Raw genomic sequence first — 25,582 nt, 5'->3', positions numbered from 1 at the left:
TCTCGAGTTGCGTTGGTAAGGAGGGAGTACATCTCGAGTTGCGATGTGGACCTCAGGAACTCGCTCAGGTTGCTTCAGGGAAGTCAAGTCCCCTTTTGTGTTGGAAGGGGAACTTCGGGATTATTCTTAAGCCATTAAATGGGAATATTGTCTCTTCTTGATTCGAGTCCATAAAGTTTCTTCTCTCCACTGAGGACGGATGTTGGAGAATATTCTGAGTCGCATAAAGGGAGTCAAGTACCCTTTTGCCTTTCAATCGGGAATGTGGGATTTCTCTTGAGATGCTGCAGCCCAAAATTTCCTCATCTCGCATTGAGGGATTAATTTTGGGGTGTTGTCGAATTGTAGCGGATAGCTGGGGGTACTTCTCGAGTTGCGACGGACTGGGACCTCAGGAACTAACTCGAGTGACTTCAGGGAAAGCAGGTGCACTTTTTTGTTGGAAGGGGAACTTCCGAATTACTCTAGAGCCTTCTAATGTAAATAGGGCCTCTTCTCCAGTTGAGTCCATTAACTGTGTTCTCTTCTCCACTGAGGAGGGATGTTAGGGAACATTCTGATTCGCATAAAGGGATTCAAGTACCCTTTTGCCTTTCAAGCGGGGATGTGGGATTTCTCTTGAGATTCTGCAGCACAAAATTTCCTCATCTCGCATTGAGGGATTAATTTTGGGGTGATTCTCGAATTGCGGCTGGAAGTTGGGGGTACTTCTCGAGTTGCCACGGGGACCTCAGGAACTCGCTCTGGCTGTTACAGGGAAGTCAAGTCCACTTTTGTGTTGGAAGGGGAACTTCCCGATTACTCTCAAGCCATTAAATTGGAATATTTCCTCTTTTCGTTTTGAGTCCATAAAGTGTGTTCTCCCCTCCACTGAGGACAGATGTTATTGAACATTCTGAGTCTCATAAAGGGAGTCAAGTAAACTTTTGCGTTTCAAGCGGGAATGTGGTATTTCTCTTGAGATTCTGCAGCGCAAAATTTCCTCATCTCGCATTGAGGGATTAATTTTGTGGTGTTTCACGAATTGCTGCGTGAATCTGGGGGTACATCTCGATTTGCGATGGGGACCTCAGGGACTCACTCGAGTTACTTCAGGGAATGCAGGTCCCCTTTTGTGCTGGAAGGTGACCTTCCGGATTACTCTCGAGCACTTTAAAGGGAATAGAGCCTCTTCTCAAATTGAATCCATAAAGTGGGTTCTCCTTTCCAATGGGGATGGATGTTAGGGAACTTTCTGTGTCGCATAAAGGGAGTCAAGTACCCTTTTTCCTTTCAAGTCGGAATGTGTGATTTCTCTTGAGATTCTGCAGCACAAAATTCCCTCATCTCGCATTGAGGAATTAATTTTGGGGTGATTCTCGAATTGCGGCTGGAAGTTGGGGGTACTTCTCAAGTTGCCACGGTGACCTCAGGAACTCGCTCGGGTTGCTTCAGGGAAGTCAAGTCCCCTTTGTGTTGGAAGGGGAACTTCCCGATTACTCTCAAGCCATTAAATGGGAATATAGCCACTTTTCGATTTGAGTCCATAAATGTGTTCTCCTCTCCACTGAGGACAGATGTTATTGAACATTCTGAGTCTCATAAAGGGAGTCAAGTAAGTTTTGTGTTTCAAGCGGGAATATAGTATTTCTCTTGAGATTCTGCAGCGCAAAATTTCCTCATCTCGCATTGAGGGATTAATTTTGTGGTGTTTCACGAATTGCTGCGTGAATCTGGGGGTACATCTTGAGTTTCGACGGGGACCTCAGGAAGTCACTCGAGTTACTTCAGGGAAGACAGGTCCCCTTTTTTGCTGGAAGGGGAACTTACAGATTACTCTCGAGCCCTTTAAAGGGAATAGGGCCTCTTCACGAATTGAGACCCTAAAGCGTGTTCTCCTTTCCAATGGGGCGGATGTTAGGGAACTTTCTGATTCGCATAAAGGGAGTCAAGTACCCTGTTCCTTTCAAGCCCGAATGTGGATTTTGTCTTGAGAATCTGCAGCCCACAATTTCCATATCTCGCATTGAAGGATTAATTTTGTAGTGTTCTCGAATTGCGGTGGAAAGCTGGGGATACTTCTCGAGTTGTGACCGACTGGGACCTCAGGAACTCACTCGAATTCCTTCAGGGAAGGCAGGTCCCCATTTCTGTTTGAAGGGGAACTTCCGGATTACTCTAGAGCCCTCTAAGGTAAATAGGGCCTCTTCTCCATTTGAGTCCACAAAGTGAGTTCTCTTTTCCACTGAGGAAGGATGTTAGGGAACATTCTGATTCACATAAAGGGAGTCAAGTAACCTTTTGCCTTTCAAGCTGGAATTTGGAATTTCTCTTGAGATTCTGCAGCGCAAAATTCCCTCATCTCGCATTGAGGAATTAATTTTGGGGTGATTCTCGAATTGCGGGTCAAAGTTGGGGGTACTTCTCGAGTTGCCACGGGAACCTCAGGAACTCGCTTGGTTGCTACAGGGAACTGAAGTCCACTTTTTTGTTGGAAGGGGAACTTTCCGATTACTCTCAAGCCATTAAATGGGAATATTGCCTCTTTTCGATTTGAGTCCATAAAGTGTCTTCTCCTCTCCACTGAGGACAGATGTTATCGAACATTCTGAGTCTCATAAATTGAGTCAAGTAACCTTTTGCGTTTCAAGCGAGAATATAGTATTTCTCTTGAGATTCTGCAGCGCAAACTTTCCTCATCTCCCATTTAGGGATTAATTTTGTGGTGTTTCACAAATTGCTGCGTGAATCTGGGGGTACATCTCGAGTTGCGACGGGGACCTCAGGAACTCACTCGAGTTACTTCAGGGAAGGCAGGTCCACTTTTGTGTTGGAAGGGGAACTTCCGAATTTCTCTAGAGCCTTCTAAGGAAAATAGGGACTCTTCTCTAGTTGAGTCCATAAAGTGTGTTCTCTTCTCCACTGAGGACGGATGTTAGGGAACATTCTGTGTCTCATAAAGGGAGTCAAGTACCCTTTGCCTTTCAAGCGGGAATGTGGGATTTCTCTTGCGATTCTGCAGCGCAAAATTCCTCATGTCGCATTGAGGGGATAATTTTGTGGTGTTTCTCGAATTGCGACGGGGAGCAGGGGATACTTTTGGACTTGCGATGGGACCTCAGGAACTCGCTCGGATTGCTTCAGGGAAGGCAGGTACCCTTTTGTGCTAGAAGGGGAACTTCCGGAACACTCTCGAACACTTTAATGGGAATAGGGCCTCTTCTCCAGTTGAGTCCATAAAGTGTGTTCTCCTCTCCAATGGGGACTGATGCTAGGGAACTTTCTGAGTCGCATAAAGGGAGTCAAGTACCCTTTTGCCTTTCAAGGGGGAATGTGGGATTTCTTCTGAGATTCTGCAGCGCAAAATTACCTCATCTCGTATTGACGGGATAATTTTGTGGTGTTTTTGGAATTGCTGCGGGAAGCAGGGGTACTTCTTGAGTTTTGATGGGGACCTCAGGAACTCGCTCGGGTTGCTTCAGGGAAGGTAGGTCCTCTTTTGTGCTGGGAGGGCAAATTCCGGAACACTCTCGAGCCCTTTAATGGGAATAGGGCCTCTTCGCAAATTGAGTCCAAATGTGTGTTCTCCTCTCCAATGGAGAAGGACTTTAGTGAACTTTCTAAGTGGCATAAAGTGTGTCAAGTACCCTTTTGCCTTTCAAGTGGAAATGTGGCATTTCTCTTGAAATTCTTCAGCGCAAAATTACCTCATTTCACAGTGAGGGGAAAATTTTGTGATGTTTCTCCAGTTGCGGTGGGAAGCAGGGGGTACGTCTCGAGTTGCGATGGGGACCTCAGGAACTCGCTCAGGTTGCTTCAGGGAAGTCAAGTCCCCTTTTGTGTTGGAAGGGGAACTTCCGGATTACTCTCAAGCCATTAAATGGGAATATTGCCTCTTCTCGATTTGAGTCCATAAAGTGTGTTCTCTCCACTGAGGACGGATGTTGGGGAACATTTTGAGTCGCATAAAGGGAGTCAAGTACCCTTTTGCCTTTCAAGCGGGAATGTGATTTCTCTTGAGATTCTGCAGTGCAAAATTTCCTCATCTCGCATTGAGGGGTTAAATTTGTGGTGTTCTCGAATTGCGGCAGTAAGCTGGGGGTACTTCTCGAGTTGCGACGGACTGGGACCTCAGGAACACACTCGAATTAACTCAGGGAAGGCAGGTCCCCATTTCTGTTCGAAGGGGAACTTCTGGATTACTCTGGAGCCCTCTAATGTAAATAGGGCCTCTTCTAGAGTTGAGTCCATAAAGTATGTTCTCTTCTTCACTGAGGACGGATTTTAGGAAATATTCTGATTCGCATAAAGCGAGACAAGTAACGTTTTGCCTTTCAAGCGGGAATGTGGGATTTCTCTTGAGATTCTGCAGCCCAAAATTACCTCATCTCACATTGAGGGGATAATTTTATGGTGTTTCTTGACTTGCTGGGGGAAGCAGGGGTACTTCTTGAGTTTTGATGGGGACCTCAGGAACTCGCTCGGGTTGCTTCAGGGAAGGCAGGTCCCCTTTTGTGCTGGGAGGGCAAATTCCAGAACACTCTCAAGCCCTTTAATGGGAATAAGGCCTCTTCTCAAATTGAGTCCAAATGAGTGTTCTCCTCTCCAATGTGGACAGACGTTAGTTAACTTTCTAAGTGGCAAAAGTGTGTCAAGTACCCATTTGCCTTTCAAGTGGAAATGTGGGATTTCTCTTGGATCTTTCAGCTCAAAATTACCTCATTTCGCAGTGAGAGGATAATTTTGTGATGTTTCTCGAGTTGCGGTGGGAAGCATGGGGTACGTATCGAGTTGCGATGGGGACCTCAGGAACTCGCTCAGGTTGCTTCAGGGATGTCAATCAACTTTTCTGTTGGAAGGGGAACTTCCGGATTACTCTCAAGCCATTAAATGGGAATATTGCCTCTTCTCGATTTGAATCCATAAAGTGTGTTCTCTCAACTGAGGACGGATGTTGGGAAACATTCTGAGTTGCATAAAGGGAGTCAAGTACCCTTTTGCCTTTCAAGCCGGAATGTGGGATTTCTCTTGAGATTCTGCAGCGCAAAATTTCCTCATCTCGCAATGAGGGATTAATTTTGTGGTGTTTCACGAATTGCTGCATGAGTCTAGGGGTACAAGTCGAGTTGCGACGGGGACCTCAGGAACTCACTCGAGTTACTTCGGGAAGGCAGGTCCCCATTTCTGTTCGAAGGGGAACTTCCGGGTTACACTAGAGCCCTCTAATGTAAATAGGGCCTCTTCTAGATTTGAGTCCATAAATTACGTTCTCTTCTCCACTGAGGAAGGATGTTAGGAAACATTCTGATTCGCATAAATAAAGTCAAGTAACCTTTTGCCTTTCAAGAGGGAATGTGGGAATCTCTTGAGATTCAGAATCGCAAAATTTCCTCATCTCGAATTGAAGGATTAATTTTGTGATTTTTCTGAAAAGGCGGCGGGAATCTGGGTGTACTTCTCGAGTAGCAATGGACGTGGACCTCAGGAACTCTCTCGAGCTACTTCAGGGACGGCAGGTCCCCTTTTTGCTGCAAGGGGAATTTCCGGATCCCTCTCGAACCTTTTAATGGGAATAGGGTCTCTTCTCGAGTTGAGTCCATAAATTGTGTTCTCCTCTCCAATGGGGACGGATGTTAGGGAATTTTCTGAGTGACATAAAGTGTGTCAAGTACATTTTAGCCTTTCAAGCGGGAATGTGGGATTTCTCTTGAGATTCTGTAGCGCAAAATTCCCTCATCTCACATTGAGGAATTTATTTTGTGGTGTTTCTCGAATTGCGGATGGAAGCAGGGGGTACTTTTCGAGTTGCGACGGGGACTTCAGCAACTCGCTCGGATTGCATCAGGGAAGTCAAGTCCACTTTTGTGTTGGAAGGGGAAAATCCCGATTACTCTCAAGCCATTAAATGGGAATATTTCCTCTTTTCGTTTTGAGTCCATAAAGTGTGTTCTCCCCTCCACTGAGGACAGATGTTATTGAACATTCTGAGTCTCATAAAGGGAGTCAAGTAAACTTTTGCGTTTCAAGCGGGAATGTGGTATTTCTCTTGAGATTCTGCAGCGCAAAATTTCCTCATCTCGCATTGAGGGATTAATTTTGTGGTGTTTCACGAATTGCTGCGTGAATCTGGGGGTACATCTCGATTTGCGATGGGGACCTCAGGGACTCACTCGAGTTACTTCAGGGAATGCAGGTCCCCTTTTGTGCTGGAAGGTGACCTTCCGGATTACTCTCGAGCACTTTAAAGGGAATAGAGCCTCTTCTCAAATTGAATCCATAAAGTGGGTTCTCCTTTCCAATGGGGATGGATGTTAGGGAACTTTCTGTGTCGCATAAAGGGAGTCAAGTACCCTTTTTCCTTTCAAGTCGGAATGTGTGATTTCTCTTGAGATTCTGCAGCACAAAATTCCCTCATCTCGCATTGAGGAATTAATTTTGGGGTGATTCTCGAATTGCGGTGGAAAGCTGGGGATACTTCTCGAGTTGCCACGGTGACCTCAGGAACTCGCTCGGGTTGCTTCAGGGAAGTCAAGTCCCCTTTGTGTTGGAAGGGGAACTTCCCGATTACTCTCAAGCCATTAAATGGGAATATAGCCACTTTTCGATTTGAGTCCATAAATGTGTTCTCCTCTCCACTGAGGACAGATGTTATTGAACATTCTGAGTCTCATAAAGGGAGTCAAGTAAGTTTTGCATTTCAAGCGGGAATATAGTATTTCTCTTGAGATTCTGCAGCGCAAAATTTCCTCATCTCGCATTGAGGGATTAATTTTGTGGTGTTTCACGAATTGCTGCGTGAATCTGGGGGTACATCTTGAGTTTCGACGGGGACCTCAGGAAGTCACTCGAGTTACTTCAGGGAAGACAGGTCCCCTTTTTTGCTGGAAGGGGAACTTACAGATTACTCTCGAGCCCTTTAAAGGGAATAGGGCCTCTTCACGAATTGAGACCCTAAAGCGTGTTCTCCTTTCCAATGGGGCGGATGTTAGGGAACTTTCTGATTCGCATAAAGGGAGTCAAGTACCCTGTTCCTTTCAAGCCCGAATGTGGATTTTGTCTTGAGAATCTGCAGCCCACAATTTCCATATCTCGCATTGAAGGATTAATTTTGTAGTGTTCTCGAATTGCGGTGGAAAGCTGGGGATACTTCTCGAGTTGTGACCGACTGGGACCTCAGGAACTCACTCGAATTCCTTCAGGGAAGGCAGGTCCCCATTTCTGTTTGAAGGGGAACTTCCGGATTACTCTAGAGCCCTCTAAGGTAAATAGGGCCTCTTCTCCATTTGAGTCCACAAAGTGAGTTCTCTTTTCCACTGAGGAAGGATGTTAGGGAACATTCTGATTCACATAAAGGGAGTCAAGTAACCTTTTGCCTTTCAAGCTGGAATTTGGAATTTCTCTTGAGATTCTGCAGCGCAAAATTCCCTCATCTCGCATTGAGGAATTAATTTTGGGGTGATTCTCGAATTGCGGGTCAAAGTTGGGGGTACTTCTCGAGTTGCCACGGGAACCTCAGGAACTCGCTTGGTTGCTACAGGGAACTGAAGTCCACTTTTTTGTTGGAAGGGGAACTTTCCGATTACTCTCAAGCCATTAAATGGGAATATTGCCTCTTTTCGATTTGAGTCCATAAAGTGTCTTCTCCTCTCCACTGAGGACAGATGTTATCGAACATTCTGAGTCTCATAAATTGAGTCAAGTAACCTTTTGCGTTTCAAGCGAGAATATAGTATTTCTCTTGAGATTCTGCAGCGCAAACTTTCCTCATCTCCCATTTAGGGATTAATTTTGTGGTGTTTCACAAATTGCTGCGTGAATCTGGGGGTACATCTCGAGGTGCGACGGGGACCTCAGGAACTCACTCGAGTTACTTCAGGGAAGGCAGGTCCACTTTTGTGTTGGAAGGGGAACTTCCGAATTTCTCTAGAGCCTTCTAAGGAAAATAGGGACTCTTCTCTAGTTGAGTCCATAAAGTGTGTTCTCTTCTCCACTGAGGACGGATGTTAGGGAACATTCTGTGTCTCATAAAGGGAGTCAAGTACCCTTTGCCTTTCAAGCGGGAATGTGGGATTTCTCTTGCGATTCTGCAGCGCAAAATTCCTCATGTCGCATTGAGGGGATAATTTTGTGGTGTTTCTCGAATTGCGACGGGGAGCAGGGGATACTTTTGGACTTGCGATGGGACCTCAGGAACTCGCTCGGATTGCTTCAGGGAAGGCAGGTACCCTTTTGTGCTAGAAGGGGAACTTCCGGAACACTCTCGAACACTTTAATGGGAATAGGGCCTCTTCTCCAGTTGAGTCCATAAAGTGTGTTCTCCTCTCCAATGGGGACTGATGCTAGGGAACTTTCTGAGTCGCATAAAGGGAGTCAAGTACCCTTTTGCCTTTCAAGGGGGAATGTGGGATTTCTTCTGAGATTCTGCAGCGCAAAATTACCTCATCTCGTATTGACGGGATAATTTTGTGGTGTTTTTGGAATTGCTGCGGGAAGCAGGGGTACTTCTTGAGTTTTGATGGGGACCTCAGGAACTCGCTCGGGTTGCTTCAGGGAAGGTAGGTCCTCTTTTGTGCTGGGAGGGCAAATTCCGGAACACTCTCGAGCCCTTTAATGGGAATAGGGCCTCTTCGCAAATTGAGTCCAAATGTGTGTTCTCCTCTCCAATGGAGAAGGACTTTAGTGAACTTTCTAAGTGGCATAAAGTGTGTCAAGTACCCTTTTGCCTTTCAAGTGGAAATGTGGCATTTCTCTTGAAATTCTTCAGCGCAAAATTACCTCATTTCACAGTGAGGGGAAAATTTTGTGATGTTTCTCCAGTTGCGGTGGGAAGCAGGGGGTACGTCTCGAGTTGCGATGGGGACCTCAGGAACTCGCTCAGGTTGCTTCAGGGAAGTCAAGTCCCCTTTTGTGTTGGAAGGGGAACTTCCGGATTACTCTCAAGCCATTAAATGGGAATATTGCCTCTTCTCGATTTGAGTCCATAAAGTGTGTTCTCTCCACTGAGGACGGATGTTGGGGAACATTTTGAGTCGCATAAAGGGAGTCAAGTACCCTTTTGCCTTTCAAGCGGGATTGTGGGATTTCTCTTGAGATTCTGCAGCGCAAAATTTCCTCATCTCCCATTGAGGGGATAATTTTGTGGTGTTTCTGCAGTTGCAGCGGGAAGCAGGGGGTAATTCTCGAGTTGGGACGGGGACTTCAGGAACTCTCTCGAATTGCTTCAGAGAAGTAAAGTGCCCTTTTGTGTTGGAAGGGGAACTTCCGGATTATTCTCGGACCGTTAATTGGGAATATTACCTCTTCTCGATTTGAGTCCATAAGGTGTGTTCTCCTCTCCACTGAGGACTGATGTTAGGGAACATTCTATGTCGAATAATGTGTGTCAAGTACGCTTTTGCCTTTCAAGCGGGAATGGGGGATTTCTCTTGTGATTCTGCAGCGCAAAATTCCCTCATCTCGCATTGAGGGGATAATTTTGTGGCGTTTCTCGAGTTGCGGCGGGAAGCTGGGGGTACTTCTCGAGTTGCAACTGGGACCTCAGGAACTCACTCGGATTGCTTCAGGGAAGTCAGGTCCCCTTCTGTGTTGGAAGGGGAACTTCCGGTTTACTCTTGAGCCGTTAAATGGGAATATTGGCTCATCTTGAATTGAGTCCATAAAGTGTGTTCTCCTCTCCACTGAGGACGGATGTTAGTGAACATTCTGAGTCACATAAAGGGATTCAAATACCCTTTTGACTTTCAAGCGTGAACGTGGGATTTCTCTTGAGATTCTACAGCACAAAATTTCCTCATCTCGCTTTGAGGGGATAATTTTGTGGTGTTTCTCGAATTGCGGCGGGAAGCTTGGGGTACTTCTCCAGTTGTGACTGGACCTCAGTAACTCACTCGAGTTACTGCAGGGAAGTCAGGTACCCTTTTTTTCTGGAAGGGGAACTTCCGGATTACTCTCTAGCCCTTTAATAGGAATAGGGCGTCTTCACATGTTGAATCCATAAAGTGTGTTCTCCTCTCCAATGGGGACGGATTTTACGTAAATTTGTGACTTGCATAAAGTGTGTCAAGTACCCTTTTGCCTTTCAAGCGGGAATGTGGGATTTCTCTTGAGATCCTGCAGCCCAAAATTACCTCATCTCGCATAGAGGGGATAATTTTGTGGTGTTTCTCGTGTTGCGGTGGCAAGCAGTGGGTACTTTTCAATTTGCGAGGAGAACCTCAGGAACTCGCTCCAATTGCTTCAGGGAAGTCAAGTCCCCTTTTGTGTTGGAAGGGGAACTTCCAGGTTACTCTCGAGCCATTAAATGGGAATATTGCCTCTTCTCTAGTTGAGTCCATAAAGTGTGTTCTCCACTCCAAAGTGGCCGGATTTTAGGGAACAGTCAGAGTCGTATAAAGGGTATCAAGTACCCCTTTGCCTTTCAAGCGGGAATGTGGGATTTCTTTTGAGATTCTGCAGCGCAAAATTTCCTCACCTCGCATTGAGTGCATAATATTGTGGTGTTTCTTTGGTTGCGGCGGGAAGCCGGCGGTACTTCTGGATATGGGAAGGGAACGTCAGGAACTCGCTAGGGTTGCTTCAGGGAAGTCAAGCCCCGTTTTGTGTTGGAAAGGGAACTTCTGGGTTACTCTCGAGCCCTTAATAGGGAATATTGCCTCCTCTCGATTTCATTGCATAAATGGTGTTCTCCTCTCCTTGAGGACAGATGTTAGGGAACATTCTGAGTCACCTAAAGGAGTCATGTACACTTTTACTTTTTAAGCAGGAATGTGGGATTTCTCTTGAGATTCTGCAGCACAAAATTTCCTCATCTTGCTTTGAGGGGAAAATTTAGTGGTGTTTCTCGAATTGCGTCGGGAAGCTGGGGGTACTTCTCGAGTTGCGACGCGGACCTCAGCGACTCACTCGAGATCCTTCAGGGAAGTAAGGTCCCCTTTTTTGCTGGAAGGGGAACTTCCGGATTACTCTCTAGCGCTTTATTTGGAATAGGGCGTCTTCATGTGTTGAATCCATAAAGTGTGTTCTCCTCTCCAATGGGGACGGAAATTAGGGAACATTCTGAATGACACAAAGTGTGTCAAGTACTCTTTTGCATTTCAAGCGGGAATGTGGTATTTCACTTGAGATTCTGCAGCGCAAAATTACCTCATCTCACATTGAGGGGACAATTTGTGATGATTCTGGAGTTTCGGCGGGAAGCAGGGGGTACTTCTCGAGTTGCGACTGGGATCACAGGTACTGGCTCGATTTGTTTTAGGGAAGTCAAGTTCCCTTTTGTGTTGGAAGGCGAACTTACGGATTACTCTCGAGCCGTTAAATGGAAATATTGCCTCTCTTGATTTGAGTCCATAAAGTGTGTTCCCCTCTCCACTGAGGACGGATGTTAGGGAACATTTTGAGTCACATAAAGGGAGTCAAGTACCCTTTTGCCTTTCAAGCATGAGTGTGGGATTTCTCTTGAGATTCTGCCGCACAAAATTTCCTCATCTCGCTTTGGGGGGATAATTTTGTGGTATTTCTCGAATTGCGGCGGGAAGCTGGGTGTACTACTGGAGTTGCGAGGAGGACCTCAGGAAATCATACGTGTTGCTTCAGGGAAGTCAGGTCCCCTTTGGTGTTGGCAGGGGAACTTCCTGTTTATTCTCCAGCCGTTAAATGACAATAGGGGCTCATCCCGATTGAGTCCATAAAGTGTGTTCTCATCTCCAATGGGGACTGATGTTAGTGAAATTTCTGAGTCGCGAAAATGGTGTCAGGTACCGTTTTGCCTTTCAAGAGGGAATGTATTATTTCTCTTGAGATTCTGCAGCGCAAAATTTCCTCATCTCGCACTGAGGGGATAATATTTTGGTGTATCTCGATTTGCCACGGGAAGCTGGTGGTACATCTCGAGTTGCGACGGGGACCTCAGGAACTCGCTCGGGTTGCTTCAGGGAAGTCAGGTCCCCGTTGGTGTTGGAAGGGGAACTTCTGGTTTACTCTCTAGCCGTTAAATGGGAATAGGGTCTCATCTTTAATTGAGGGTTAGAGTGTGTTGTCCTCTCCAATGTGGACGGCTGTGTGAGGGTACTTTCTGAGTCGCATAAACTGTGTCAAGTACCCTTTTGCCTTTCAAGCGGGAATGTGGTATTTCTCTTGAGATTCTGCAGCCCAAAATTTCCTCATCTGGCATTGAGGGGATAATTTTGTGTTGTTTCTCTATTTGAGGCGGGAAGCTGGGTCTACTTCTCGAGTTCCAACCGGGAACTCAAACTCAGTCAGGTCGCTTCTCGGAAGTCAGGTCTCCTTTTTTGTTAGAAGGGGAACTTCCGATTTACTCTCGAGCCATTAAATGGAAATAGGGGCTCATCTCGTATTGCGTCCATAAAGTGTCTTCTCCTGTCCAGTGCGGACGGCTTTTGAGGGAACTTTCTGAGTCGCATATAGGAATTCAAGTACTCTTTTGCCTTTCAAGCGGGAATGTGGGATTTCTCTTGAGATTCTTCAGCGCAATATTTCCTCATCTCCCATTGAAGGGATAATTTTGTGGTGTTTCTGCAGTTGCGGCGGGAAGCAGGGGGTAATTCTCGAGTTGGGACGGGGACTTCAGGAACTCTCTCGGATTGCTTCAGGGAAGTCAATTCCCCTTTTGTGTTGGAAGGGGAACTTCCGGATTATTCTCGAGCCATTAATTGGGAATATTACCTCTTCTCGATTTGAGTCCATAAAATGTGTTCTCCTCTCCACTGAGGACTGATGTTAGGGAACATTCTATGTCGCATAAGGGAGTCAAGTACCCTTTGCCTTTCAAGCGGGAATGTGGGATTTCCCTTGAGATTCTCCAGGGCAAAATTTCCTCATATTGCATTGAGGGGATAATTTTGTGGTTTTTTGCGAATTGCAGCGGGAAACTGGGGGTACTTTTCGAGTTGCAACGGGGACCTCAGGAACTTGTTAGGCTTTCTTCAGGGAAGTCAGGTCCCCTTTTCTGCTGGATGGGAAACTTCCAGATTACTCTCCAGCCCTTTAATGGGAATAGGGCCTATCTCGTGTTGAGTCTATAAAATATGTTCTCATCTTCAATGGGGACGGATGTTAGGGAACATTCTGAGTGGCATGAAATGTGTCAAGTACCCTTGTGCCTTTCAAGCGGGAAGGTGGGATTTCTCTTAAGATTTTGCAGCGTAAAATTTCCTCATCTCCCATCAAGGGGATAATTTTGTGATGTTTCTCCAGTTGGGGCGGGAAGCAGGGGGTACATCTCGAGTTGTGACGGGGACCTCAGGAATTCCCTCGAGTTACTTCAGGGAAGTCAGGACCCCTTTTGTGCTGGAAAGGAACTTCCGGATTACTCTTGAGTCCTTTAATGGAAATAGGGTCTCTTCTCGAGTTGGGTCCATAAAGAGTGTTCTCCTCTCAACTGGGGACGGATGTTAGGGAACTTTCTGAGTGGCATAACGTGTGTAAAGTACACTTTTTCCTTTCAAGCGGGAATGTGTGATTTCTCTTGAGATTCTGCAGCGCAAAATTTCCTTATCTCATATTGTGGGGGTTAATTTTGTGGTGTTTCTCGAGTTGCGACGGGAAGCAGGGTGTACTTCTCGAGTTGCCTCAGGGACCTCAGCAACTCACTCGAGTTACTTCAGGGAAGTCAGGTCCCCTCTTGTGCTGGTAGGGGAACTTCCGGAACACTCTCCAGCACTTTAATGGGAATAGGGCCTCTTCTCGAGTGGAATCCATAAAGTGTGTTCTCCACTCCAATGGGGACAGATGTCGGGAACTTTCTGAGTGGCACAAAATGTGTCAAGTACCCTTTGCCTTTCAAGCTGGAATGTCGGATTTCTCTTGAGATTCTTCAGCGCAAAATTTCCTCATCGCATTTAGGAGATAATTGTGTGATGTTTCTCGAGTTACTGAAGGATGCAGGGTGTGTTTCTCGAGTTGCGATGAGAACCTCTGGAACTCGCTCGGGTTGCCTCAGGGATGTCAGATCCCATTTTGTGTTGGAAAGGGAACTTCCGGTTTACTCACGAGCCGTTAATAGGAATAGGGGCTCATTTAGAATTGAGTCCATAAAGTGTGTTCTCCTCTCCAATGGGGACTGATGTTAGTGAAATTTCTGAGTCGCATAAAGGGTGTCAAGTACACTTTTGTCTTTCAAGAGGGAATGTGGTTTTTCTCTTGAGATTCTGCAGCGCAAAATTTCCTTATCTCGCTTTGAGGGGGTAATTATGTGGTGTTTCTAGAGTTGGGGCAGGAATCAGGGGGTACTTCTCGAGTTTCGATGGGGACCTCTGGAACTCGCTAGGGTTGCCTCAGCGATGTTAGGTCCCATTTTGTGTTGGAAGGGAAAATTCCAGTTTACTCTCGAAGCGTTAAATGGGAATAGGGGCTCATCTCTAATTGAATCCATAAAGTGTGTTCTCTCCAATGCGGACTGATGTTATTGAAATTTCTCAGTCACCTAAATGATGTCAAGTACCATTTTGCCTTTCAAGAGTGAATGTGGTATTTCTCTTGAGATTCTACAGTGCAAAATTTCCTCACCTCGCATTGAAGGGAAAATTTTGTGGCCATTCTCGAGTTGCGGCGGGAAGCTTGGGTAACGTCTCGAGTTGCGACAGGCACCTCAGGAAATCGCTCCGGTTGCTTCAGGGAAGTTAGTTCCCCTTTAGTGTTGGAAGGGGAACTTCCGGTTTACTCTCTAGCCGTTAAATTAGAACAGGGGCTCATCTGGAATTGAGTCCATTAAGTGTGTTCTCCTGTCCAATGGGAACGGCTGTGTGAGGGAACTTTGTGAGTCGCATAAAGGGTGTCAAGTACCTTTTGCCTTTCAAGAGGGAATGTGGTTTTTCTCTTGAGATACTGCAACTCAAAATTTCCTCATCTCGCATTGAGGGGATAATTTTTTGGTGTTTCTCGACTTGCGGCTAGAAGCTGGGGGTACTGCTCGAGTTGCGACGGGGACCTCTGGAACTCGCTCGGGTTGCTTCAGGAAGTCAGGTCCCCTTTGGTGTTGGTAGGGGAACTTCCGGTTTACTCTAGAGCCTTTAAATGGGAATAGGGGCTCATCTCGAATTGAGTCCATAAAATGTGTTCTCCTGTCCAATGGGGACGGCTGTGTGAGGGGACTTTCTGAGTCGTATAAAGGTTGTCAAGTACCCTTTTGCCTTTCAAGAGGGAATGTGGTATTTCTCTTGAGATTCTGCAGCGCAAAATTTCCTCATCTCGCATTTTGGGGATAATTTTGTGGTGTTTCACTATTTGCGGCAGAAAGCTGGGGGTACTTCTGGAGAAGCGACGGGGACGTCAGGAACTCACTCGAGTTACTTCAAGGAAGGCAGGTCCCCTTTTGTGCTGGAAGGGCAACTTCCGGATTACGCTCAAGCCATTTAATGGGAATAGGGCATCTTCTCGAGTGGAATCCATAAAGTGTGTTCTCCTCTCCAATGGAGACGGATGTTAGGGAACTTCCTGAGTGTCATAAAGTGTGTCAAGTACCCTTTTTCCTTTCAAGAGGGATTGTGGGATTTCTCTTGAGATTCTGCAGTGCAAAATTTCCTCATCTCCCATTGAGGGGATAATTTTGTGGTGTTTCTGCAGTTGCAGCGGGAAGCAGGGGGTAATTCTCGAGTTGGGACGGGGACTTCAGGAACTCTCTCGAATTGCTTCAGAGAAGTAAAGTGCCCTTTTGTGTTGGAAGGGGAACTTCCGGATTATTCTCGAGCCGTTAATTGGTAATATTACCTCTTCTCGATTTGGGTCCATAAAGTGTGTTCTCCTCTCCACTGAGGACTGATGTTAGGGAACATTCTATGTCGAATAAAGGGAGTCAAGTACCCTTTGCCGTTCAAGCGGGAATGTGGGATTTCCCTTGAGATTCTCCAGGGCAAAATCTCCTCATCTTGCATTGAGCGGATAATTTTGTGGTGTTTCTCGAATTGCAGCGGGAAGCTGGGGATACTTCTCGAGTTGCAACTGCGACCTCAGTAACTCGCTCGGCTTTCTTCAGGGAAGTCAGGTCCCCTTTTCTGCTGGATGGGAAACTTCCAGATTACTCTCCAGCCCTTTAATGGGAATTGGGCCTATCTCGCATTGAGTCTATAAAATGTGTTCTCCTCTTCAATGTGGACGGATGTTAGGGCACATTCTGAGTCGCGTGAAATGTGTCAAGTACCCTTATGCCTATCAAGCAGGAAATTGGGATTTCTCTTAAGATTCTGCAGCGCAAAATTTCCTCATCTCCCATCAAGGGGATAATTTTGTGATGTTTCTCCAGTTGGGGCGGGAAGAGGGGGTACATCTCCAGTTGCGACGGGGACCTCAGGTATTCCCTCGAGTTACTTCAGGGAAGTCAGGTCCCCTTTTGTGCTGGAAAGGAATTTCCGGATTACTCTTGAGACCTTTAATGGGAATAGGGCCTGTTCTCGAGTTGAGTCCATAAAGAGTGTTCTCCTCTCCAATGGGGACTTATATTAGGGAAATTTCTGAGTGGCATAAAGTGTGTCAAGTACCCTTTTTCCTTTCAAGCGGGAATGTGGGATTTCTCTTGAGATCTTGCAGTGCAAATTTACCTCATCTCGAAAAGAGGGGATAATTTTGTGGTGTTTCTCGTGTTGCGGCAGGAAGCAGCGGGTACTTTTCGATTTGCGAGGGGAACCTCAGGAACTCGCTCCAATTGATTCGGGGAAGTCAAGTCCCCTTTTGTGTTGGAAGGGGAACTTCCGGATTACTCTGGAGCCGTTAAATGTGAATATTGTCTCTTCTCGTTTTGAGTCCATAAAGTGTATTCTCCATTCCACGGAGGACGGATGTTCGTGAACATTCAGTGTCGCATAAATGTATCAAGTACTCTTTTGTTTTTCAAGCGGGAATGTGGGATTTCTCTTGAGATTCTACAGCGGAAAATTTCCGCTTCTCGCATTGAGCGGATAATATTCTGGTGTTTCTTTTTTGCTGCGGGAAGCCTGGGGTACTTCTGGATTTGCGAATGGAACGTCAGGAACTCGCTAGGGTTGCTTCAGGGAAGTCAAGTCCCCTTTTGTGTTGGAAGGGGAACTTCCAGGTTACTCTTGAGTCGTTAAATGGGAATATTGCCTCTACTGGATTTGAGGCCATAAATTGTGTTCCCCTCTCCACTGAGGACGGATGTTATGGAACATTCTGAGTCACATGATGGGGGTCGAGTGCCCTTTTTCCTTTCAAGCGGGAATGTGTGATTTCTCTTGAGATTTTGCAGCTCAAAATTTCCTCATCTCACATTGAGGGGATAATTTTGTGGTATTTCTCAAATTGCGGTGGGAAGCTGGGTGCACTATGGATTTGCGAGGGGGACCTCAAGAATTCACGCCTGTTGCTTCAGGGAAGTCAGGTCCCCTTTTTTGCTGGAAGGGGAATTTCCGGATTACTCTCTAGCCCTTTATTTGGAATAGGGCGTCTTCATGTGTTGAATCCATAAAGTGTGTTCTCCTCTCCAGTGGGGACGGAAGTTAGGGAACATTCTGAATGACACAAAGTGTGTCAAGTACTCTTTTGCATTTCAAGCGGGAATGTGGTATTTCACTTGAGATTCTGCAGCGCAAAATTACCTCATCTCACATTGAGGGGACAATTTTGTGATGATTCTGGAGTTTCGGTGGGAAGCAGGGGGTACTTCTCGAGTTGCGACTGGGATCACAGGTACTCGCTCGATTTGTTTAAGGGAAGTCAAGTTCCCTTTTGTGTTGGAAGGAGAACTTTCGGATTACTCTCGAGCCGTTAAATGGAAATATTGCCTCTCTTGATTTGAGTCCATAAAGTGTGTTCCCCTCTCCACTGAGGACGGATGTTAGGGAACATTTTGAGTCGCATAAAGGGAGTCAAGTACCCTTTTGCCTTTCAAGCATGAGTGTGGGATTTCTCTTGAGATTCTGCCACACAAAATTTCCTCATCTCGCATTGAGGGGATAATTTTGTGGTATTTCTCGAATTGCGGCGGGAAGCTGTGTGTACTACTGGAGTTGCAAGGGGGACCTCAGGAACTCACACGTGTTGCTTCAGGGAAGTCAGGTCCCCTTTTGTGCTTGAAGGGGAACTTCTGGATTACTCTCGAGCCCTTAATACTTAATATTGCCTCCTCTCGATTTCAGTGCATAAATTGTGTTCTCCTCTCCTTGACGACGAATGTTAGGGAACATTCTGAGTGGCCTAAAGGGAGTCAAGTACCCTTTTACTTTTCAAGCGGGAATGTGGGATTTCTCTTGATTCTGCAGCACAAAATTTCCTCATCTCGCACTGGGCGGATAATTTTGTGGTGTTTCTCGAATTGCGGTGGGAAGCTGGCGGTACTTCTCAAGTTGCCACGCGGACCTCAGCGACTCACTCAAGTTACTTCAGGGAATTCAGGTCCCCTTTTGTGCTGGAAGGGGAACTTCCGTGTTACTCTCTAGCTCTTTAATTGGAATAGAGCATCTTCACGTGTTTAATCCATAAAGTGTGTTCTCCTCTCCAATGGGGACGGATGTTAAGGAAATTTCTGAGTGGCATAAAGTGTGTCAAGTACCCTTTTGCCTTTCAAGCGGGAATGTGGGATTTCTCTTGAGATTCTGCTGCACCAAATTACCTCATCTCTCATTGAGGGGATAATTTTATCGTGTTTCTTTAGTTGCGATGGGAAGGTGTGGGTACTTCTGGATTTGCAAAGGGAACATCAGGAAGTCGCTAGGGTTGCTTCAGGGAATTCAAGTCCCCTTTTGTGTTGGAAGGGGAACTTCCTGGTTACTCTCGAGCCGTTAAAATGGATTATTGCCTCTTCACGATTTCAGTCCATAAATTGTGATCTCCTCTCCACTGTGGACGGATGTTAGGGAACATTCTGAGTCACATAAAGGGAGTCAAGTACCCTTTTGCCTTTCAAGCGGGAATGTGGGATTTCTCTTGAGATTCTGCATTGCAAATTTTCCTTATCACGCATTGAGGGGATAATATTGTTGTGTTTCTCGAATTGCGACGGTAAGTTGGGGGTATTCTCAACGTGCAACGGAGACGTCAGGAAGTCACTCCAGTTATTTCAGGGAAGTCAAGTCCCCTTTTGTTCTGGAAAGGGAACGTCCTTATGACTTTTGAGCCCTTTAAAGGGAATAGGATCTCTTCTCGATTTCAGTCCATAAAGTGTATTCTCCTGTCCAATGGGAACGGCTGTGAGAGGGAATCTTCTGAGTCGCATAAAGGGTGTCAAGTACCCTTTTGCCTTACAAGAGGGAATGTGGTATTTCTCTTGAGATTCTGCAGCACAAAATTTCCTCATCTGGCATTGAGGGGATAATTTTGTGGTGTTTCTCGAGTTGAGGCAGGAAGCTGGGTGTACTTTTCGAGTTGCAACGGGGACCTCAGGAACTTTCTCGAGTTGCTTCAGGGAAGTCATGAGCCCTTTGGTGTTGGAATGGGAACTTCCGGTTTACTCTGTAGCCCTTAAATGGTAATAGGGTCTCATCTCCAATTGAGTCCATAAAGTGTGTTCTCTTCTACAATGGGGAAGGCAGTGTGAGGGAACTTTCTGAGTCGCATAAAGGGTGTCAAGTACCCTTTTGCCTTTCATTAGGGAATGTGGTATTTCTCTTGAGATTCTTCAGCGCAAAATTTCCTCATCGCATTTAGGGGATAATTGTGTGGTGTTTCTCGAGTTACTGAAGGAAGCAGTGTGTATTTCTCGAGTTGCGATGAGAACCTCTGGAACTCGCTCGGGTTGCCTCAGGGATGTCAGATCCCATTTTGTGTTGGAAAGGGAACTTCCGGTTTACTCACGAGCCGTTAATAGGAATAGGGGCTCATTTCGAATTGAGTCCATAAAGTGTGTTCTCCTCTCCAATGGGGACTGATGTTAGAGAAATTTCTGAGTCGCATAAAGGGTGTCAAGTACACTTTTGTCTTTCAAGAGGGAATGTGGTTTTTCTCTTGAGATTCTGCAGCGCAAAATTTCCTTATCTTGCTTTGAGGGGGTAATTATGTGGTGTTTCTAGAATTGGGGCAGGAATCAGGGGGTACTTCTCGAGTTTCGATGTGGACCTCTGGAACTCGCTAGGGTTGCCTAAGCGATGTTAGGTCCCATTTTGTGTTGGAAGGGAAAATTCCAGTTTACTCTCGAAGCGTTAAATGGGAATAGGGGCTCATCTCTAATTGAATCCATAAAGTGTGTTCTCTCCAATGCGGACTGATGTTATTGAAATTTCTCAGTCACCTAAATGGTGTCAAGTACCATTTTGCCTTTCAAGAGTGAATGTGATATTTCTCTTGAGATTCTACAGCGCAAAATTTCCTCACCTCGCATTGAAGGGAAAATTTTGTGGCGATTCTCGAGTTGCGGCGGGAAGCTTGCGTAACGTCTCGAGTTGCGACAGACACCTCAGGAAATCGCTCCGGTTGCTTCAGGGAAGTTAGTTCCCCTTTAGTGTTGGAAGGGGAACTTCCGGTTTACTCTCTAGCGGTTAAATTAGAACAGGGGCTCATCTGGAATTGAGTCCATTAAGTGTGTTCTCCTGTCCAATGGGAACGGCTGTGTGAGGGAACTTTGTGAGTCGCATAAAGGGTGTCAAGTACCCTTTTGCCTTTCAAGAGGGAATGTGGTTTTTCTCTTGAGATTCTGCATCGCAAAATTTCCTCATCTCGCATTGAGGGGATAATTTTGTGGTGTTTATCGAGCTGCAGTAGGAAGCTGGGTGTAATTCTCTAGTTGCGACGGGGACCTCAGTAACTCTCTCGGGTTGCTTCAGGGAAATCAGGTCCCCTTTGGTGTTGGAATGGGAACTTCCGGTTTAATCTGTAGCCGTTAAATGGGAATAGAGTCTCATCTCGAATTGAGTCCATAAAGTGTATTCTCCTGTCCAATGGGGACGTCCGTGTGAGGGAACTTTCTGAGTCGCAAAAAGGGTGTCAAGTACCCTTTTGCCTTTCAAGAGGGAAGGTGGTATTCCTCTTCAGATTCTGCAGTGCAAAATTTCCTCATCTCGCATTGAGGGGATAATTATGTGGTGTTTCTCGAGTTGTGGCAGGAAGCAAGGGGTACTTTTCGAGTTGCGATGGGGACCTCTGGAACTCGCCCGGGTTGCCTCAGGGATGTCAGGTCCCATTTTGTGTTGGAAGGGGATCATCCCGTTTACTCTCGAGCTGTTAAATGGGAATAGGGGCTCATCTCGAATTGAGTCCATAAAGTGTGTTCTCCTCTCCAATGGGGACTGATGTTAGTGAAATTACTGAGTCACATAAAAGGTGTCCTTTATATTGTGCCTTTCAAGAGGGATTGTGGTATTTCTCCTGAGATTCTGCATCGCAAAATATCCTCATCTCGCATTGAGGGGATAATTTTGTGGTGTTTATTGAGCTTCGGCAGGAAGCTGGGGGTACTTCTCTAGTTGCGACGGGGACCTCAGGAACTCTCTCGGGTTGCTTCAGGGAAGTCAGGTCTCCTTTGGTGTTGAATGGGAACTTCCGGTTTAATCTGTAGCCGTTAAATGCGAATAGGGTCTCATCTCGAATTGAGTCCATCAAGTGTGTTCTCCTTTCCTTTTGGAATGATGTTAGCGACATTTCTCAGTCCCATAAAGGGTGTCAAGTATTCTTTTGCCTTTCGAGGGGGAATGTGGTATTTCTCTTGAAATTCTGCAGCACAAAATATCGTCCTCTCGCATTGAGGGGATAGTTTTGTGGTGTTTCTCGAGTTGCGCCGGGAAGCAAGGTGTACATCACGAGTTACGAAGGGGACCTCAAAAACTCGCTCGGGTTACTTCAGGGAATCAGGTCCCCTTTTTTGTTGGAAGGGGAACTTCCGGTTTACTCTCAAGCCGTTAAATGGGAATATGGGCTCATCTCGAATTGAGTCCATAAAGTGTGTTCCAATGGGGACTGATGTTAGTGATATATATGAGTCGAATAAAGGGTGTCAAGTACCCTTTTTCCTTTGAAGAGGGAATATGGTATTTCTCTTGAGATTCTGCAGTGCCAAATTTCCTCATCTTGCTTTGAGGGGATAATTTTGTGGAGTTTCTCCAGTTGCCGCGGGAAGCTGGGGGTACTTCTCGAGTTGCGACAGGGACCTCAGGAACTCGCTGGGTTTGCTTCAGGAAAGTTAGTTCCCCTTTTGTGTTGGAACGGGAACTTCTGGTTTACTCTCGAGCCATTAAATGGGAATAGGGGCTCATCTGGAATTGAGTCCAAAAAGTGTGTTCTCCTCTCCGATGGGGACTGATGTTAGTGAAATTTCTCAGTCACATAAAGGGTGTCCTTTACCTTTTGCCTTTCAAGAGGGAATCTGGTATTTCTCCTGAGATTCTGCAGCGCAAAATATCCTCATCTCACTATGAGGGGATAATTTTGTGCTGTTTCTCAAGTTGTGGCCGGAAGCAGGGGTTACATCTCGAGTTGCGCCGGTGACCTCAGAAACTCGCTTGGGTTGCTTCAGGGAAGTCAGGTCCCCTTTGGTGTTGGAAGGGGAACTTCCAGTTTACTCTCGAGGCGTTAAATTGTAATAGGGTTCATTTCGAATTGAGTCCATAAAGTGTGTTCTCTTCTCCAATGGGGAGTGATGTTAGTGAAATTTCTTAGTCGCATAAATGGTGTCAAGTACCCTTTTGCTTTTCAAGAGGGAATGTGGTATTTCTTTTGAGATTCTGCAACGCAAAATTTCCTCATCTCGCATTTTGTGGTGTTTCTCGAGTTGCGGCGGGAATCTTTGTGTACTTCTCGAATTGCACTGGGGTCCTCAGGAACTCGCTGGGTTTCTTCAGGGAAGTCAGGTCCCATTTGGTGTTGGAAGGGGAACTTCCGGTTTACTCTGGAGCCGTTAAATGGGAATAGATCTCATCTTGAAATGATTCCATAAAGTGTGTTCTCCTCTCAAATGGTACAGCTGTGTGAAGGAGCTTTCTAAGTCTCAAAAAGGGTGTCAAGTACTATTTTGCCTTTCAAGAGGGAATGTGGTATTTCTCTTGAGATTCTGCAGGGCAATATTTCCTCATTTCGCATTCAGGGGATAATTTTGTGGTGTTTCTCGAGTTTCGGCAGGAAGCTGGCGGTACTTCTCGAGTTGCGACGGGGACCTCAGGAACTCGCTCGGGTTGCTTCAGGGAAGTCAGGTCCCCTCTTGTGTTGGAAGGGGAACTTCCGGATTACTCTCGAGACATTAAATGGGAATCGGAACTCATCTCCAGTTGAGACTATAAAGTGTGTTCTACTTTCCAATGGGGACAACTGTGTGAGGGAATTTTCTGAGTCTCACCCGGAGGCGCAGATGCAAGAGATGCCGTCCCCTCCCGAGCAGACGCAAGAGAAGTCTTCCCTGCCTGCCCAGATGGAAGAGACACCGCCCCCACCCGCGCAGACGCCAGAGTCGCCAGCCCTGCCTGCGCAGAGGCGAGAGACACAGGCCCCACCCGTGGAGACCCGCGAGCCCCAGGCCTCTTCTCCACAGATGCGAGTGACACTGCCCCCGCCCGCGCAGACGCGAGAGTCGCCTTCCCCGCCGGCTCAGACCCTAGAGTCCCTGATCCCTCCCGCGCAGATGCGAGAGACCCAGGCCCCGCCCGCGCAGTCGCGAGAGAATCCGGCCTCACCCGTGCAGACGCAAGAGTACCGGCCCCGCCTGCGCAGACCCGAGAATCGCTGGCCCCTCCCGCTCAGACATAAGAGTACCCGGCCCCGCCCGCGCAGATGGGAGAGATGCCTTCCCAGCCAGTGCAGTTGCAAGAGACGCCCGCCCCGCCCGCTCAGACGCAACAGGCACTGGCCCCGCCCGCGCAGACACTAGAGACACAGGCCCTGGAGCAACCAACCATGCAAAATGCGGGGCCATGAGGAGTTACCCCACGCCTGAGGCCAGGGCAGGTGGCCAAGAGGAGGTACCCCACGTTCAATAGGCGGTGGCTGTGCGGGGGAGGGCCGAGAGGAGCTACTCACCTTCAAAGTCAGGAGGGGCAGCCTTGAGGACATACCCCTCACCCAAGGTAAGGTGCAGCAGCTGCGCTTTCTTGGAGCAGCTGTGAAGAGATAGCCCACACTCAAGGTAAAAGAAACTCAAATCAGATGGTAGGTATTGCGAGGGGGCATCAGAGGGCAGACACACTGAAATCATAATCACAGGAATCTAGTTGATCTGATCACATGGACCACAGCTGAATGTGGTCCACTGGAGAAGGGAATGGCAAACCACATCAGTATACCTGCCTTGAGAACCCCATGAACACTATCAAAGGGCAAAATGACAGGATACTGAATGAGGAATTCCCCAGGTCGGTAGGGGCCCAGTATGCTACTGGAGATTAGTGGAGAAATAACTCTAGAAGGAATGAAGGGATGGAGCAAAAGCAAAACCAGTACCCAGTTGTGGATGTGACCGGTGATAGAAGCAAGGTTCGGGGCTGTACAGAGCAATATTGCATAGGAACCTGGAATGTTATGTCCATGAATGAAGGCAAATTGTAAGTGGTCAAATAGGAGATGGCAAGAGTGAACATAGACATTCTAGGAATCAGTGAATTAAAATGGACTGGAATGTGTGAATTTAACTCAGATGACCATTATATCTACTACTGTGGGCAGGAATCCCTTAGAAGAAATGGAGTAGCCATCATGGTCAACAAAAGAGTCCGAAATGCAGTACTTGGATGCAATCTTAAAAACGACATAATGATTTCTGTTCGTTTCCAAGGCAAACCATTCAACATTACAGTAATCCAGGCCTATGCCCCAACCAGTAACACTGAAGAAGCCAAAGACCTACAAGACCTTTTAGAACTCACACCCAAAAAAGATGTCCTTTTCATTATAGGGGACTGGAATGCAAAAGGAGAAAGTCAAGAAACACCTGGAGTAACAGGCAAATTTGGCCTTGGAGAACGGAATGAAGCAGGGCCAAGGCTCATAGAGTTTTGTCAAGAGAACGCACTGGTCATAGCAAACACCCTCTTCCAACAACACAAGAGAAGACTTTACACGTGGACATCACCATGGTCAACACCAAAATCAGATTGATTATATTCTTTGCAGCCAAAGACAGAGAAGCTGTATACAGTTAGCAAAAACAAGACCAGGAGCTGACTGTGGCTCAGATCATGAACTCCTAATTGCCAAATTCAGACTTAAATTGAAGAAAGTAGGGAAAACTCCTAGAGAATTCAGATATGACCTAAATCAAATCCCTTATGATTATACAGTGGAAGTGAGAAATATATTTAAGGGACTAGATCTGATAGATAGAGTGCCTGATGAACTCTGGATGGAGGTTCGTGACATTGTACAGGAGACAGGGACCAAGAGCATCCCCATGGAAAAGAAATGCAAAAAAAGCAAAATGGCAGTCTGAGGTGGCCTTTCAAATTGCTGTGAAAAGAAGAGAAGTGAAAAGCAAAGGAGAAAGGGAAAGATATAAGCATTAGAATGCAGAGTTCCAAAGAATAGCAAGGAGAGATAAGAAAGCCTTCCTCACTGATCTATGCAAAGAAATAGAGGAAAGCAAAAGAATAGGAAAGACAAGCGATCTCTTCAAGAACATGAGAGTTTCCAAGGGAACATTTCATGCAAAGATTGGCTCGATAAAGTACAGAAATGGTATGGACCTAAGAGAAGCAGAAGATATTAAGAAGAGGTGGCAAGATTACAC

Source organism: Moschus berezovskii, chromosome 10 (assembly GCF_049115385.1).
Source record: "Moschus berezovskii isolate FMDL1 chromosome 10, NW_MosBer_1.0, whole genome shotgun sequence".
NCBI classification, from domain to species: Eukaryota; Metazoa; Chordata; class Mammalia; order Artiodactyla; family Moschidae; genus Moschus; species Moschus berezovskii.
This window is presented reverse-complemented; position numbering follows the sequence as displayed.